Source organism: Lichenostomus cassidix, chromosome 1Aa, assembly GCF_008360975.1.
Source record: "Lichenostomus cassidix isolate B80296 chromosome 1Aa, HeHo_3.0, whole genome shotgun sequence".
Classification (NCBI taxonomy): domain Eukaryota; kingdom Metazoa; phylum Chordata; class Aves; order Passeriformes; family Meliphagidae; genus Lichenostomus; species Lichenostomus cassidix.
In genome coordinates, this window is record NC_139480.1 from 21,979,379 (window position 1) to 21,997,264 (window position 17,886).

Sequence of the window (17,886 nt, forward strand, 5' to 3'; positions counted from 1 at the left end):
TAAAGTCTGCTGCAACATCTTCTAAACCGCAACAAATGGCGCCCAACGTGGGGCCCGAGCCACCCTGGAAAGCGTCCCCCTGCAGCCGCAACTGCGGCAGGGGAGTAGTCGCATTTGGGAAGCCATTTCCCCAACAAAAAGCTTGCATTCAGCGAGAAGACTGAAGGGGCGGCCAGTAGCCTCTAGAAAAAAGTCGCGCTTTTCAAGGAGGTCGGCCGAACGGCGGTGGACCATCCCGAGTGCTTTTTTTTTGATTCTCCGTGCGTGGTAAGCCCTCTGGAAAACCCCTTGGGAGGGGAGCCGGTGAAGGCCTGGTCGGCTTGATACGGGGGTCCCTTTTTTCTTTTTAGTTTGTTCTTTTTGCCTCGGAGTGGGTAGAGGGTTAGAGGTGGTGTCTTGTCGAGGTGAAGGGAGTCGCGCTCCATGCGAAATCTCGACAAGAAAAAACCCACTTCTAACAAGGAGAGACCTAAGTTTTGTGCCCCCATTTTGGGAGAAGTTTTTCTTATAAAATTAGACATTTTTTATAAGGAGTGGGGAATCAGCTGTTGTGTGGGAAGTTTTTGCGCGCGAGAGATAAAGTAAACTAATCTGTGTTTTGTTTTATTTAGTTATCTGGCAGTGAAAAACCCTTGTTCTCTCCCTAATAAGCACCTTCCCCTGCATGTATCCCCCAACATGGTGCCGGCCATGTGTTGGTAGCACCCCCTCCTCCACCAGCTTGTGCTCCCCCTCTGTCCCTCAGGAGAGAGCTGATCGTACGCTTTTCAGCCTCTCCTGTCCCTTTCCCGGGTTAGAACTGGCCACTCTAACTCGAGATCCCTGCTAACCTCCTTTCCTGTGCCCCAAACCTCAGCCGAGCTGACTCCACGTGTTTTCCAATATGGCGCCGGCCGCATGGTCAGGCACGCCATGTTGTCTTCTTCCCCTTGAAATTTTCCCGGGCTTGCCGAAGCTCCACCCCCTGCATCCCTCGTGTTCCGTTGTAGCCCCTCCCCCCACGTCGGTGGGCGCTCCCTTCGGTTACAGATCCTTCCCCATCTGAGTGTTTCTCTTCGGTGCGGGCCCCTCCTCCCATCCTCCCAGGTGTTCCCTCTCAGCCAGAAGCAGCTATGGCCTGGCCGGGAGCGGAGCCGCACCTCCAGTTTCCCGTGGCAGGCTCGGAGGAGCTGGTGGGGCTGCACCTCTAGCTCCCCGCGGCAGACACTGCCCCCGGAGCCCGGTGGAGCTGTGCCAGAGCAGTCCCTGAAGCTGTGCTGCCGTCCGGCCGTGCTGGGGCTTAGTGGAACTGTTCCAGACCCAGCAGAGCCACAGCAGGGAGGAGCTGTGTGTCACCCAGTGGAGCTGCGCTACGTCCAAAGTTTTCTCCCTCTCCTAAGCTAAAAAAAACTTCAGTGACAACCCCGTTGCTGCTGCAAACCCTGCCTTCATCTTAGCAGCCCCAGCAAAAGAAAAACAGACTACAAACATGACTGCAGTCCGAAAATTCAGCCTGTACTGAATTCCAACATCAAAATCAGCCAGCTGCATCATCGTTTTCCCCATACTCACAGCAAAACTAATTTTGTTATTGCTTTACATTATGTTGTTTTACCATTTTCCTGTTATTTAAAAATTTGCTATGAAAGTTTTTATGAAAAGCCTTTCCCTCTTTAATTTAGTAAAAAATGGGGAAATATTGTGATAATAGCTGCAAGTTCCCCACACCCCTTTCTTAACGACTGTACTTGTCACCTATTGTCCTACCTTCCCTGCTCCACATAGTCCTAGCCACGCCCCCAGTTTTCCCTATTGGTTCCTATACCCTAACCCCACGTGGCCCTGGCCACTCCCTCGGGTTTCCCCTATTGGTTCCTGTACTCCTAACTCCACCCCTGTACCTCCCCTGTACCCAGAGGTCACTGGGCCTGTGTGCTGTCCCTGCCCCTCTCTGTTTCCCTATAAAACCCCTTACCCTCCACCATCTTGCTGTCTATGCTCCACGTGTGTTTATGCACCACATGTGCTGAGCATGTGAGGCCTTCGCCCTCGAGGCATCTCTGCCTCGGGGAGGTCGTTGGCCTCTGCTGCACCATGCGAATAAACATCTTCCATGGACACAACGCATAGACCCTCCTCGCCTCCTTTATCACCGCCGGTTGTGGAAGCAGACAAACCAGAGCTAGCCTTATGGCTCCCTGGACGGTGAGAGCGCAGTGTCCAGCCCTGGGACAGAGGGTTTGGAACACTGAGGCGCTGAACCGGGCTGGGTAGAGAAGCTCTAGGATAAAGTCTGCTGCAACATCTTCTAAACCGCAACAGAAATTCATGGAATAAGATCATCCTTGAGGCAAGAAACTTGAGTGTAGGGTAGCCTAAGAAGTCTGTAACAGACAGAGAAAAGCCTCAGCTTTGAGGTAAGCTCAGATACCAGCCTTTCATCTGCTGCCCAACACATCACTCTGTGTTTTCCATCTATGGCATAGTAGTTGTTATCCCATAACATGACCGGATGTTTGACTAAGCAAGAAATAAAGTTTAATCACCCTATAGCAGATAATTTGGTATTAGATACAACTCTTACAAACAGATACAAGAGCCAGCAGCTCTTGCTCACATTTGTCAAAATTTCATTTCATGTGGTTCATACAGTCCTGTACATACAAGGTGTTGGCCAATGGAGGCAATGGGAAGTTTACCTTGACTTTAAAGGAGTCAGGATCTCCCCCACATTTATCACATGGCAGTTTATTCAGCATGATAGCAAAAGTGAGCATACTTTAAAACTCATTTAATACGTGCAAGGAGTATTAGGTAAGTAGTCCATGGTGAATCCACTCAAAGCCTCATACTTGCCAACACATATCTATCCTTCAAAAGGCACACTGCTTTGCTTAGTTTGGTTTCTAAAATGCTCATACTTCTCTATTTTAGTCAAGTGAGTGGCTAATGAGCACTGTTTTACAATCTCATAAGTTGGCAGATTAAAACTATATGCTTGAAATGCTGCTCCACTGAAATTGATACAAAAACTTTCCTGGATGTTGCATAATGCCAGGATTTCATGCTGCCTCAGAGGCAGTATCTGAACATACTGTGTCTGTCAGTTGCGACTGTTGACTGGAAGACAGTCAGATTTTTATTACCTTCCACAAATATTTATATTCTACAAATGCATAAGAGCCATTATAATTTCCCTTAGGAATCTAGAACCAGTATTTTCCTTAATAGATAGGTCAATAGTCCCTTTAGATCTCTGTTTGACAGTGGCTAATACTATATATTTGCAGAAAAAAGGTCAGAAAAAAACATGAATATAACATAACGTATTTTTTCATGGTATATACTACCATAATATTGTGGTTATTGGCACCAAAGAAACTTCCAGGGTCTTGGTTTCTGTTAGACAATTGTGTTGAATGTTAATCAAATAAAATTTTAGAAAATACAGTTTTAATGGAATCATAGAAATGTGGAGGTTGAGTGGTCCATTCCCACTCAACGCAGGACTGTAGCTTGTCTTAGCTTTAAATCCTCCCTCATAACAGAGGGTAAAACAGCAGTTATATTATTCTCTTGGCTTTTTCTTCAGGCTGGAAGAACTCCCTCACACGCTCCTACCCCATCACCGTGGTAGTGGCTCATATTCAATTTCACATCCACTGTGACCTCCATCACAAGCCCTTTTCATCAGTGCTGCTGCTCAGACAGTTAATTCTCAGTGCGTGGGGCAATCCTGCTCCAGGTGCAGAACTTTGCACCTCTTCTCTTACAACTATATGAAGTTTCTGTTAGCCCAATCATCAAGTTTCCAAAAGTCATCCTGGACCAAAGTTCTACACTTTGGCTGGCCACTCATTACCCCAATTTAGTGGGTCGTTAGTAGTTTTCATTACGCTTAGTAATTCTAATCGTATATTTCTTTTCTATATTTGACATTGTTCATCACAAAGAGGATATTGGAGTTTTTCACAAAACATTTTAGTGTGAGAATGCCAAACAACCATCAAACACATGAATAGCAAGTAGTGTTTTTTTAAAAAATCTGGTGTGGCTTTGAAGTCACTGCCATCTCCATAGCTGTTTTCTACTCTCCTGTCTGCGCAGATCACCTAGTCAAAGTAGCAACAGTACATAGGTAATGTTGTCATATTAGGGTAAATTTGAGACAGGAGAAATGGGATCACACAGAATTGGAAAAGAAGCAGACACATACTTGCTCTGTGAGCTGAGCTCTAAGGGCTGTAAGTCCCTTGACTGCAAGACTAGCATGTGAGAAGTGAAGGTTAAAAAGGACAGGCAAGGAAGGTGTTGTTTTCATTGGCTGAAGACAGAATTGGATGATCATCTAAGGCACAAAAGCAGGCATTTAATTTTAACTAAGGTTCTTAATAAAATATGATGGACTTTGAAATAGTAAACCTGATTACATTTAAATGTTTTTTGGTTCTGAAAAACTAGTAACATTTCCATGACGGTTTTTTTGCTTCTAAAATGGAATATCACATATCAGTACTTCAAAGATATATTAAAAGAAGTAGTCAGTTATTAAGTACTGTGAAGAAAGAATTAGCAATAGCAATAGCAGTGTTATATGACCACATCACTGTGGGCACTACTGCCTTATGTTCAGGTGTGGCCTTTATCATTTACATGTCTATGTATAGTCAACCTGCCAGAACTCCATTAATATCTGTGTAATTTTACACAACAGCTTGTGAGAAATGGATATGCACATGCTTACAGGATTAGGCACTGATCTGGAATACAGATCAGAAACCATCATGAAGAAAATGCAAAATTTTTTTTTGCACAATAGAAGATTTTAATATTTCAAAATTTGGAATAAAACCAAGAAGTGTTGAGTCTTTTTATGGCACGATGCCTCAGCTCTGGGGAAGCCTGTCAGCTTCGCCCCCACATGTCTGGGTGATCAGGATTGCCAAAAAGCCACAAAGTGGAGAGTCCTTCCTTCCCAGCTCTCAGCACTCTGTCAAACCCAGAGCAAAGCAGTCTGTAAGCTCAAGATCTCCTAGAACCAGCCAAACGGCTATTAAGAAGAGAACTGGCAGGCTCATTTGTCTTGGAAAACTGCCTAGATTCCATTGGAAATTGGTCAAAAATGGAAATTCTTTTGTGGAACATTTTGATTTCAATGAATGGCATACCCTGATGAAGAAATGCTTCATCAGAAATTTTGTAGCCAGATTGTTCTCTGCTGGAAGCAGAAAAAGCTATTTTAAATGGGGGTTTTTTGGTTTGTGGGTTTTTGGGTTTTTTTTCCACTCCTACATGGTTTGGTAGGATCAGATTAATGAGCAAAGCACTCTGAACATTCAGTGGCATTTGATTCTGAGGTTTTGCTCCAGCAACCCCTCCCTCTAGCTGAAATCTAAGTTCCAACTCCACCATTCAGGCTTCAGTTAGGGAAATTGTTATCAAGTGAAGCTGATACCAGAAGATAATTAATTGCTCTCTACTGCCACATTCCTTGTATGCCCATAAATGCTCTTAAGTTCAGAAAAATTAATTGAACTGGAAGCCTGCCTCTGATTAAAGACAGACCTTAATACCAGATTAGTCCTAAATACAGGAAAGGGATATTTTCTATGGAAATCCTGGTATATCTTTCCATAAGCAGTTTTTATTCACTTAGACATCTTCTAATAGTGCTATAAGAAATAAAATCTTGTAGCCCCAAAAGCAGGTTCAAAAACAGTAAGATTTTCTGGTTATTCCAATTCTAAAATGGTAGTAAGTAAAAAACCACTCTGTGACTGTAGACATATTTTATGGGGAGATGGGCAAATGCCAGATTAATGTCATTTATTGCTGTGAAATCAATGCAAATTCTATTAATGAAGAAGAAATGGTTCTTCAAACACCACAAAAACTATCTATCTTTCCTCAGGTAATCCTTCAAGGCCCTATCATGTTAAACAAAAATAAAATCATTTAGGTGAGTGATCTAACCAAGTTAACGGGCCATGCAGATAGGAGAAATGTGGTGGTTGTAATATACTTTGATGGAAGCAGGGTCATGGACTGTGCCTTTTTTGAGATTTTCAGGTGCAATCTTGGCACCCAAGACCTGGAGAAATCTTTCATGACACGGGTGCAATACTGCTGGGAAGAAAAATGCACTCAGCTGTATAATGCCAAAATCCCTGTGCTATTCCCAGTAGTCTGTCCTGTCTTGGCTCTAGTACAGAACAGTGATCCCACTGGCACTCCAGATGATGGAGTATTGAATTGCTAAATAAGCAGCTACAACTAATCTGTAAGAGCCTGTGAGGGTTTTAGAGAACAGGAATATCTTCAGGAAGATCTTGACAGAGAGCAGAAATGATATAAAAAAGACTACAACTTGTAGTTCAAAAAGTCATCTGCATAAATATAGGACTGGAAACTCTCAGCAGGGTGGCAGATCCACAGATCAGGATGTAGGGGTCATACACAGCCACAGCCAAGCGTCAGTCAATGAAATTTCTGTGGCAAAAATGGAAGAAAATATCATGTAAGAGTACTGCATGCTATTGATAATTTTATGTTGGTGATGCTTAAACAGGAGAGATGTGTTGAGGTTTGGCTACCACGTTTCAAAGAAATTGTAATCCAGAGAAGGAGACTGAAAGTCTGTAAAACATGATCTGTGATTAGGGCTTAGAGGGAGTCTGACTGTTTTGTTCAGGGAAGGCTGAGAGATAACAGGAGAAAAAGTCTTCAAACAAGAATAGCATAGGCAAAACAAATACATGGTTCTCTGTACATCATCACTGTAGATGAGAGGAAGAAATGAGCATGCGCTACAACAAGGAGGGTTTAGGTTAGCTGTTAGGATCATAAGCATAGACAGGTAATGGCATGGATGATTTACAAAAACTAGACTCTCCCTCACCAGATGGAGTTTGAAGGATTTCATGATTCTGATGGGAAGTAGAAAGGTGAATTAGGAGACCACCAGAGGCCCCTTTCAGCTTCTTCCTGATATCTATGAAAACTACGTGTGTCTTTATCTGATCAACCAGTCAGTTCTGGCAAATTCTAAAAGCAACAGATTTAGGGATAATCTAAACAATTTTACTAATGGAAATATCATCAGTGAATTTTTAACAGAAATACAGCACTTCAAGAAACAAAGTACATTAAAAGGGATGCTTTGTAACACAAATCTGTTACAGTAACAATTCTGCCTAGTCTAACTCAAGTGACTTTAACTTCAATATGTCCTGCCTAGAAACTAAGTGCAACAGCATAACACTTCCACTCCTCCAGTATTTTCCTTTCCTTTCCTTTCCTTTCCTTTCCTTTCCTTTCCTTTCCTTTCCTTTCCTTTCCTTTCCTTTCCTTTCCTTTCCTTTCCTTTCCTTTCCTTTCCTTTCCTTTCCTTTCCTTTCCTTTCCTTTCCTTTCCTTTCCTTTCCTTTCCTTTCCTTTCCTTTCCTTCTCTTTCTGTTTGCAGGAGAAGAGACTGATTGCAAGAAATAAAAGTTTAGAATTCAAGTCTTCCATAGATTTTTTTTTAGCTAGTTAATGGATTTTTCCTTTTGACAAGATTTATTGCTGAAAATTAAAAAAAAAAAAAAAAAAAAGAAGAAGAAGAACAAAACAGAACAAAAACCCCCCAAACAATCCCACAAACCAACAAACAAAGAAGAAAAAGACCACATTCAGGCAAATACAAATGCCAAAACCCAAAATTGCTGTCTGTTTTGTTTTAGGAGTGTTGCTAAAAGGAACTGTTAGCACTTTATTTAAGAAGTGCAAGACATTTTGTGCACATACACTGCAAGGCACATGTGCAATGTCACATTCTGAAGACCTAGTGAAACTTCCTACAGAGACACAGGGTCAAAAGACAAGCCTGCTGTGCAGACCTGACGGAAAAAGTTCATGTTTCTTAGGAGAAGTTTGCTTTCCTCTGGATGTTGTGTACCTCTGCACATTTATTCAGGATGAGGGGCATCTAGGAGATTTTTCTGTCTGAACAATCTACAAGCTAGTATTCAAGTTGAAACTTGGACACAGGTTTCACAAACTGGATGAATAGACCCAGAAAAGCAGAGCATGAAACACCACAGAAGCAAAGGGTGCCTCCCTTGAAATAACTTACAAGCTGCATCTTCTCATACCTTGTGAACTCTTTCTTTCCTTTGATGTTTGTACAGCACATTGCTGCAAAACAAACAAAACATTCTTCTAGTGTCATTATTTGAATGTAATAAAATGTAAGTTATCTGTAGTTATATGATATGGAATACATGTTTTTAAAATTCAATAAAAGTGATGCTATTATTTTGTCAGAAAATTTATGGTATTAGTCTTATACACTATTGAAGCCAGAAGCATGAGGAACAGTTAAAAGTGCTGATGTATCGGGAGGGACTATCCTGCTGCAAAAAGGAGGTGTCAGTTCTGAGAAGGTACTGTGCTTCACGAGACTATTAATAAAATTGGCTGGCTCTCATACCATACCACTTTGGCTTATTGAGATAAGCCTCCTTCAAAGACATCTGAGTTAAAGTGACCATATCAACTCTGCAATAGAAGGAAGTAACCAATGAGAAATATTTTTTCCTCCTAAACTCCTGAGCTCAGAAAAGCACCATGTCTGTGGTGAATAGACAGTCTCCACTAAATTTGTTTTATTGCTCAGAAAGGCTGAACCTCTGTACAAGCCAGAAGAGCTTTTGAGACAGCAGTTGGTTAGCTGCAGATGAAACCAGAGTCTGCTTGCTTTTCACTGTGAATGTTTTTGTCCTATTTTGAGGTGCTCAGCAATACGATTGCTACATAAATACATAGAGGCATAATGCCACTGCAAAGATGGCAAGTGAACTGTATCAGAGGCATATGAGTTAAATATAAGCTGGCAACTTCCAAGGCATCCCAATTCTCATGTTTCTGGTTCTTTTCTCCACCACTGCAAAGCAACGCTTTCCAACCTCAGCATCCAAACAGCCACAGCTTCAGTATTTTAGTCTCAGAGTACTGTATCTTCTGGCCCTTGAAGAGATCATCATCATCTTGTGGCTGGTGAGTCATAAGCTCTGCTGCATCACCACGTATCTGTTCCTGGCATTTCCACACTTGCCAGAGATCATTTAATTAGGTTTGAGCTGCTTGTACTAGCTTGAGCCTAGTCTGGTCACTAGATAAAGTGACCTTTGACCTGAAACCTTCTGCATTTTGGTCTGCTGCATCCAAAGTGTGTCCAAGTTCTCTTTTTTGCTTTCAAGGTTGATCAGATGCCTCCAGCACCTGATTGACCAGTTCTGTAACTCTGTGATTAGAGCTAGAATCCCCTCTTCAGGGCTGTGCCTGTCGATCTAGCTAAGGATGCAATTTCTTTTCTGTGGTCTAGCAAAGCATGACAGTAAGGATGGGGTAATCACCACTGCCTCTGCACTTTTGACCTTACTCATCACTTGAAGCTTAGATGAATGGGGTCCAGTCATTCCATCCTACTGAAAAATGTGTGGGCTGGCAGAATCCCTAATTATACAGGTTGCTTTCTATTTCTGGATACATAGGATTTAATGGATTTTATTATAGTAGCACCTAAGGGCCAACTGAGCACAGTCTCTACCCTGCAAATGTTTGCTGAGCTGCCCTGTCTTTTTGCTCCATCACCCTAAGAGTTTTCTCAGAAGATGGGATTCTTTCCTTTCACTGGAAAAACACACACGTGATAACTACTGACAATGGTTTATATGTTGGTAAGAGAGGAGGAGTGGTTATCTTGATTAAGCACTAAGGTGTGGGCAGACATGGAGAGATTGTCCATCAATTCCTCTCTCATCATTTGTGATGCATTGTGAAAAACAGAGCACATTCCTCACACATTCACACAGGTGGGGGGAAAGAAGGCTGGAAATTTGTGGCTTCTAACAACAGGAGGAAGGCTCCCACCCCTATCTGCAGATCTGCACCTACAAAATACTTAGTGCCCTGGCAGCAGTGTCCAGGAGCTTGGTCCAGGAAAACATTTGCACCAGCTAAGCCTGAACTTGCAACAACACCAGGTGGAACCTGCAGATGATAGCAGGGGCAGGCTCCCTGCTATGAGGAAGGTCCCCATGGGCTGACCTCACCTGCTGGCAAAGGGCACTTTCTTCTTGCTGGCACTTGTATCTCAGATACTGAAGAAAGACTTGTGGGGTCTTTGACTATTATCCTTTGCTACTCTTCCACATGGGCAGCAGTGATACTGGTCACAGGAAGCTGCGAACATTTTAGGCATAGCTCTATGGCTCTGGTGGTGAGGGTGAAGGACATAGTAGGTGAGGTGGTTTTCTGGTTGATCCTGCCAGAGAAAGGAAAGACAGGTCTTGAGGAGAAGTGGGCGGATACTACAGATCATCAACTGGCATCATGCAGCTGGCATCAATATTAGGGATCTGGTTTTTATGATTGAAAGATCCTATCTGAATTCTGGCAACTGCTAGAAACAAACAGAGTTTGCTGACAAAGGGGAGCTAAAGCAGTTCTGCCGTACAACTGGCAAACAGGGTAAGGAGAGCTGTAAATTAGGAATGACAAACTGACAGGGAGGGAGATGATGGCCTACAGTCAGGTAAGGAGGTGATGTGGGATGGGGTGTAATAAACAGAACAGGATGAAAGAGCTCAACTTAAGCAAATAGACATCAACAAGGGAGTGCCAACAGTATGACGTTATGGAAAAAATTCTCATATCCTTTTCTGGAATATCAGCTCGACCTGGTGCCTTATCTGAGGTGCTTGTACATGAATGCATGCAGCATGGGGAACAAATATTGGGATTAGAGGTCTGAATGCAGTTGCAGGACTACAAGATCTCATTGGGATCACTGTGATGTCATGGCATAGCTCATACATGGGGCTGGTGCAACCAACTGATGGATACAGGCAGTTTACTGGGACAGAGGGGAGGAAGTGACCTTTAGTGAGAGAGCAGCAGTGATGCATGGAGCTCTGCCTTGGGAAAGATAGGATATGGCTGAGAGCCTGTGGATCAGGAAAAACATCTTGCTGAAATGGAACTAATAAACTTGGAAGCAAGCTCCATATGTTTTCTATGACAAAGAGTTAGTTGGAGGAGGTTCATGGTGTGGAAGAATTCTCATGCTGGTGCAAGATGTTCAGAGTGGTGCTTGTGACCTTTTACAATGCAGCTCATGAACAATACAACCTGTAGTCTGTCTGTCTCAGGACATCTAAAATTTCCAGCTGGTGATCCTTGTTCTTGATCTTAATGAGTACAACTTCAGTTGGAAATGTTTCTCAGATGTTTCTTATCTAAAAGTGGAGCACTGATTTTAGTTCCATACCTATCCTTTCTATCCATTGTTACCCAGACATCTCATATCAGACCTGCCATTTTGGCTGTTTGAAAACTAACTTTGGATAGCAACAGGGTGAGAAGTCACAGAAATATATACTGAATGCATATATTTTAAATTATACCACATCACAGGACAAATACTAAATAATACATTCTCTTTCAGACACACACCCATACTGTGTATACAAAACTTAGAAACACCAGTCAGAAAGCCAACAGGACATCATTTTAAGGAAGATTTTTTATCATACATGTTCTCATGTGTTTGGAAAAGGGAGGAGAGAAGAGAAGAGAAGAGAAGAGAAGAGAAGAGAAGAGAAGAGAAGAGAAGAGAAGAGAAGAGAAGAGAACAATGAGTTTCATGTTATACATTTTAGTTTCTATTTATAGTTAAAAGACTCACAACTTGATGAAAATCACGTTTTCCAATTGTTTCAAGGCAAACTGCCTGCAGCAGTCTCTAAGGAACTTTCTTCTATTTCTATTTATTTTCTCTCTATAATATTTAAAAGATGGCTTAGGGTTGCATCTTATTTGTCACAGCACTGTAACGCTGGTTCTATCAAATGCCAAGCGTCTCCTATGACTGTGTTCCTGTGTTGAGAAAAGTAACTTTTATGCCACAGATTTTCCACACACAAATTTTGGAGAGCTATGTCTCTGCCAGTAATCTGAGCTGGCTCATTCAACATGCCATGGAAAGATCTGTTAGGGCAGAAGTATGAGTTTATAGAATATGAACATGAATTTAAGGCTTACAGGGGAATGTACTTTTAAAAGTCAAGAGAAATTACTTTGATACCAGAACTGAGAATCAAGACTGATGACTGATTAGCAGAACATCTATTGCCAGAGGCAAAAATCAACAGGCCAAGGGTAAAGCACCTGAAAGGGTTTGCTTCTGTATTTTACTTTATTTTCATTTATCCCTGTTATCCCTAGGATGCTAAAGCATGTAATACATCTAGTTCTCCTGTAACTAGGTGAAGGAAATGTTTTCATTCTCAATAAAACCTAAAATCATAGCACAGTGTTATAATTTCAATTAGTAAAAAGAAGTAGTTGTGAGAGAGACAAGAAAGCTCAGGTCAAATGCTAGAGACACTAGCAAAGAAATTTGTCAAAGATGTGAGTAAGGCCAACAAGGTCATCTTTGTTCAGGCCCAATATGCCCAAATTCCTGAGACACTTTGGTTTCTGATGTTTGCAAAATAAATAGCTACAGTATATATTTTTCCTAAACAGTGTAATCATAAAACCAAGATATTTTGTTGATTTCTTTTTAAATAAGTATAAATATTTTGGAATTAAAAATTGCAAATTTAGAATACATTAGGTCATGATGAAACATTTAGAAATATGTGGCTATGAAACACATTCTGTTTCATGACAGACTTAATCTACAGAAGGAAAAATGGTCAGTTCATCACAGAAAATAATGAAAAGCAAACTCCTGTAGGTAAAGATATTTATACTTCTTATGGTAGACCTCTATTTAATGGGCATAGCAATTTCAAAATATGAAAAAAGGGACAACTAGGGGACAAATTAGAAAGAAAAAATGAAAAAGGGAGCTGCGAGCCTTCTTGCAACACTGGGACAGCTGGCATACCCCTTCTTTGTTTCTGTCAGCTGCCATGTTTCCAGGGAAGTGTAACTCTCCACCCTCTGTGTGTTGTGGCACCTTTTCAGCCAAGTAAATAATCAATGGGATCAATCGCAGCCATTCTCAAGTCTTACTTATTTCTTTGACTTTGATACAGATGTATTCAGAGGTGCTGGTTATTGTGCAGATAATATTGTTTCTTCTTTTAATAATTTGATACTGCTGCTTACGTAATCTTTTTAAATGTTTGCTTCTATTGCAAACATTTGCTTATCAAAGGAGTTGGCCTCTGCTAGCATACTGACCGTACTAATCTGTTACTGTAGACAGTGCCACCTAACTAGTAATCAGAAGAAGATGGTTAAATTTCATATATTGAGCACTAAATGTGGTATATCTATATCATAATTTAGAACTAAAAGCTATAAATAAACACCTTATTTTCTTGAGCAATGCTCCCACTGGGTATTCAGTTGCTTATTTTAAGATTACAGTATGCCTGAAACTTCATTTTGTTGTGAAAATTTACTAAAGAAATTACTTGACTGATGTTCAAATAACCATCCTATACCAAAGACCAGTCAGTTTCAAAGTATTCTATTTTAAAACCAATAGAAAAAATCTATTGACCGGAAGTCGTTAAATTAAGACATGGAAACTTCTTTTTGTCTACCTGACGCTCATGATGTGTGATATGCCCTACATTTTGGCTGTGGCTTTGTTCTCTGCTGAGAGAAGTGCCATGCTGATTTTGTAAAAGTGCTCTCTTGCCGGTTTGACAATAGTGGAATTTACAGAGCCTGGAGCTCAGCTTCCCCAGCACTTTCCATACCCACCCCAGCAATAGTCCAGCTGAGGGAGTTAGGCCAGTAGAAATCTTCCACACAATACAATGCTGTTCTTCATGCTTGCATCCCCACCCACCCCAACCACCCCTAACTCCCCAACTACCCCAACTCATGGTGGGGTTAGAAGAACATCGGTGCCAAAAAAAAGAGGATGAAGAAACAGGAATTATCTTTTCCTCTTGTGCAGTAACACAGATCGGCTCAGTCCTACTGATCATAATGCTTTTAAAAGAAAAAGTTGGACCTTATTTTAAAACAGAAAATGCCATTTCTATTCGGTAACAGAAGATAACTTCTGCTGTGTTTGGGTAAAAAAAGAAAAGGTGTGTAAAATATAACAGAAAACAAGCAGAAACGTTTTGGTGTCCGAGTCCCTCCCGGGCGCGGCCCGGGCTGACTGCGGGGCACGCGTGGCGCTCCGAGCGGGGCGATCCCGCGGCGGCGGGCCCGGAGCAGAGCGCAGCCCGCGGCTGGCGCGGGGCGGGCGGGGCTCGGGGCGCGGGGCGGGCGCGGTCCCGGTCCGCCACCGGCAGGGGGCGGGTGCGCCCTCCGCGCCTTGCTCCGGCTGCGCAGCGGCGGCGGCTCCGCTCGGTTCCTGCTCGGGCCGGGCAGCCTTCGCGGCGGGGCCGCCGAGGGGACGCTGCGCGACGTGTCCGCGCCCTACGGCCCCGGTAGGTGCTCGCGTTCTCCGCGGGGCTGCGCGGGGTCTGCCCCTGCCCCTCTCCCGCCGGGCAGCCCGGCGCTGGCTCCGCCGCCCGGGCGCGCATCGCTCTCCCCGGCGCGGGGCAGCCGCTGGCCGCCAGCCCCTGCCTCCGCTGCCGGCTTCCCCCGGCCGTGCCGCTTCCCCGGGCCGCCTGGCCCTGCCCCCATCCCCTCTCGCCCCGGCAGGAGTGAGGCGGCCCGGGGCCGCGGCTCAGAGCCGGGCGCTGTCGCCGTGCCCCGGGTCCCGGCTGGGTGGTGCTCTGGGCGGGGGTCTACCTTCCCTCCTCCCCGGCCCGGCGAGGGGTCAGGCCGGCCTGGAGGCGGCGGAGGGAGCGGCGGAGCTGCCGGCGGGGGCCGCGCAGGAGGAGGAGGCAGCGGGCGGCGGTCGGGCCGGCAGGACGCCCCGGAGCAGGGCAATGAGTGAAACTGGCAGCGTGGCAGCCCCTTGCTGCTGAAACAAAGTCAGCTCGCTGAAAACGAGAGGGTGCTGCTGCTCCGCGGTGGTGTTCCCTTGGCTTTCTCTGTGGAGCACGGGGTCGCGGGCGCTGTTGGCAGATGGGCTGTAGGGCTCAGCCCTTGTTCCGCTAAAACACTAAATGCATCGTTACAGAGAGCAGCCGTGAACTCCTAAGGAAGTTGAATGTGCTTTTTGCAGAGACGTACTTGTCGAAGCAGCCTGTGTGCCTTTAGTTACTGGCCTCATGAGTTGCTGAAGTAGGGAAAAAATATAAAAATAATTTTTTTTTCCCTTCAGGTAAATGTTACCATATGTTAAGCCACGTGTTTGGCTGAGCTGCTAAGGGTCTGTGTAACTAACCTGACTTGTTTATCTTCCCATTTTCTCACATTTAAAAGAGGTTAAATGACAACGTAATACCTCCAGACTTGGGTGAAGGTCTTTGCATATACCAGGTATTTTTAATATTCGGAGTGGCCTATAATGCTGCACAGGCTTGGAGCCCGTGGTGGCTCCTTGCTGGTGAGCCCAGCTGACTGCTCCTCTCTTTTAACAAAGTATTTATTTAATACCAATTGGGGAGTTATTTAGAAAATAATCAAAACCACAAGCCTGCACCAGAAATGGCTAGTTAATCACTCTACAACAGTCGCGTTATTTTCTTTTTTTTTTTTTTTAAGCTTTTGAAACTTCTCAAGGTATGAGTGTCTTCATTAGCACATATTTCCCCCCAGGGTTTCTATTAAGTATGAAGAAATCTTTTTTAGCTGTTGGTTTGCATAGTTGTTTGTGTGGCAAAACAAGTTTTGTTACTTGCTTTAGGCCTGCAGGTAGGCTCTTCACAAGCTAATAGCTTGCTATTGTCATGTAATAACATCTAATCACGTCAGGATGGAGGAAGCACCTGTTCCTTGCAGGCCATTGCTTCCATCTCTTTGCAAAAGTCCTGACCATGTCACCCAGTAAGAGTGCAGAGTAAATAGATCATAATAGTTGCTTCATGGAGCCAGGAGTTCCTGCCCAGCCTCTCTTGGTGTATATGTGCTCTACGTAGGATTGGAGAATGGTTTGGGTTGGAAGGGACCTTGAAGACAGTCTATTCCAGCCCCCCTGCCAGGGGCAGGGACACCTTCCACTGGACGAGGTTGCTTTAAGCCCCATCCAAACCTGGCCGTGAGTGCCTGTAGGGACGGGTTACCTACCACCCCTCTGGCAAACCTGTGTCAGTGTTTAATCACCAACCCGTACCAGCCTCTGAGGCACAGCACTTGTCACTGCTCTGGTCCCTTGGACACTGGGCCGCTGACTCTTTAAGTGCAACCATCCAGCCACCATCCACATTTAATGAGAACTCTTAGTGCTTTAAGAAGAGAGTGATAATGTCGACAGAGTTAAAAAACTTTAGTAGAACTTTGGAAAATTAATACTTAAAAAGTGAATTCCTGAATATTTAGTTTTCAGGATTTTTGGGAAATACTAACTATACAGGAAAGGGATTTTTTTTTTTAATACGATCGTAAGATGGATTGATATTGTGCAAAAATACTTGTATGCTTACAGATTATTTTGTAGCCTAAAGATTAGGTGGTGTCCATGAAACGAATCCACGGCAGACACAGGGAAATTCTTCTTAAAGGTTTAAATTGATCAAAGATAATTTGTTACTCAAATAGAATTTAGGTTCTGCTTTCTAAACCTGCAGTTCCAGTGAAGCGTGGGGATTGACATGTGAATGTAATGGCTGCAGGTCTTTCTACTTGTATCAGTAATCAGCGTGTCCATAAGTCATTATATAAGTGATATGCATGTTCAGTTGTGAGTTTTACACTAAAATTTGCTGAGACTGTGTAGGACTTCAGGCATAATTATTGTAAACCTCCATGTTTTACCTGCCAGTGGCCAGCTGCATAGGCCTGTGACAATTGTTTTGCTGTCAATAGTACTGGAATTACAGCGATTGTTTTGTAGTTTAGAAGGATCTGTCTGAGAAGTCTCACATTGGTCTGAAAACAAGATTATACATAAATTATCAGAAAAAATGTAATTTGCATTAGTGTCAGAGTCTGAGAGTCTTGCAGTGTGACCGTGCCATGGGTGAGCAAAACTTGCAGCTCAATGCTGCTGTACTTTGCATCTCAACACCCTTTAAAGTTGTCCTCTAATCTGTCATAAATTGTCTATAAATCTGTCCTGTTATCACGTCGGCTAGAGCAGCCTGGGAGGTGAGCTCACCCATCTCATCAGTTTTCATGCTTCCTAATACTACATAGGCCTGAGGTCTCATGACGTGAGAACATGACAGAAGGGTGGTGAGGAAGTAACTTCAAACGGGTATTGGTGCTTGAAATACCATTTCGTATCTTAAGCGCCTGTAACCTATAAATAGGTGCTCCTGGCTTCCTGCTTCATCGTCTATAATTCTGTGCCTAACCATGAATCCAAGCATAACCTCCTCAGGCTTTTGTTAAGGATATATGCATCCTGAGAGGACTTGAGGATTTTTTTGTTGTTGTTAAAATATATAAATATTTTTCTGGATAATTCGTAGCTCTAATTTCACCCTTTAATTTGTTTCCATCTGCTTGTGTCTCGGTGCTATCCACAAATTTATGAATCTTATCCTTCTTCAGGAGTTCATTGATGTCTGTATTAAATGGTGGATGACTCTATTAAATGGTATTTCACCCAGGGTTTCTGAAATTCAATCAAACTGAAGTTTTCACAGGGCATTAACAATAGTTACTCTTTTGGAATTGTTCAACTGTTTTTTTGCTCCACATATACAGTACCACATTTTTATAATACAAAAATAGTTTGTATATTCATTTGCAGACTGAGCTGCAGCTTAGCATTTTCCAGCCTTGGCCTCACATATCCTCAGTGCCAAGAGAATGTATAGCAGACTTTGTGGAAGAGGGGAGCAACTTTGGAAGACTATCAGGACAGAGGGAGCTGCTGGAATAAACTCTG

At 43.3% G+C, this 17,886-nt stretch overlaps 1 protein-coding gene across 2 annotated transcripts in view; it reads left to right on the forward strand.

The window, feature by feature from the left end:
* Positions 1 to 14,271: 14,271 nt before the first annotated feature.
* FAM3C (FAM3 metabolism regulating signaling molecule C) overlaps positions 14,272 to 17,886 on the forward strand; it is a 31,027-nt gene continuing 27,412 nt past the window's right edge. Inside the window, exon 1 of one of the 2 annotated variants that reach the window (XM_085042347.1) lies at positions 14,272 to 14,428. The gene's annotated coding sequence lies outside the window, so the exon portion shown is untranslated. The remainder of the gene's footprint in view (positions 14,429 to 17,886) is intronic. The other variant, XM_085042334.1, reaches the window with a different exon arrangement.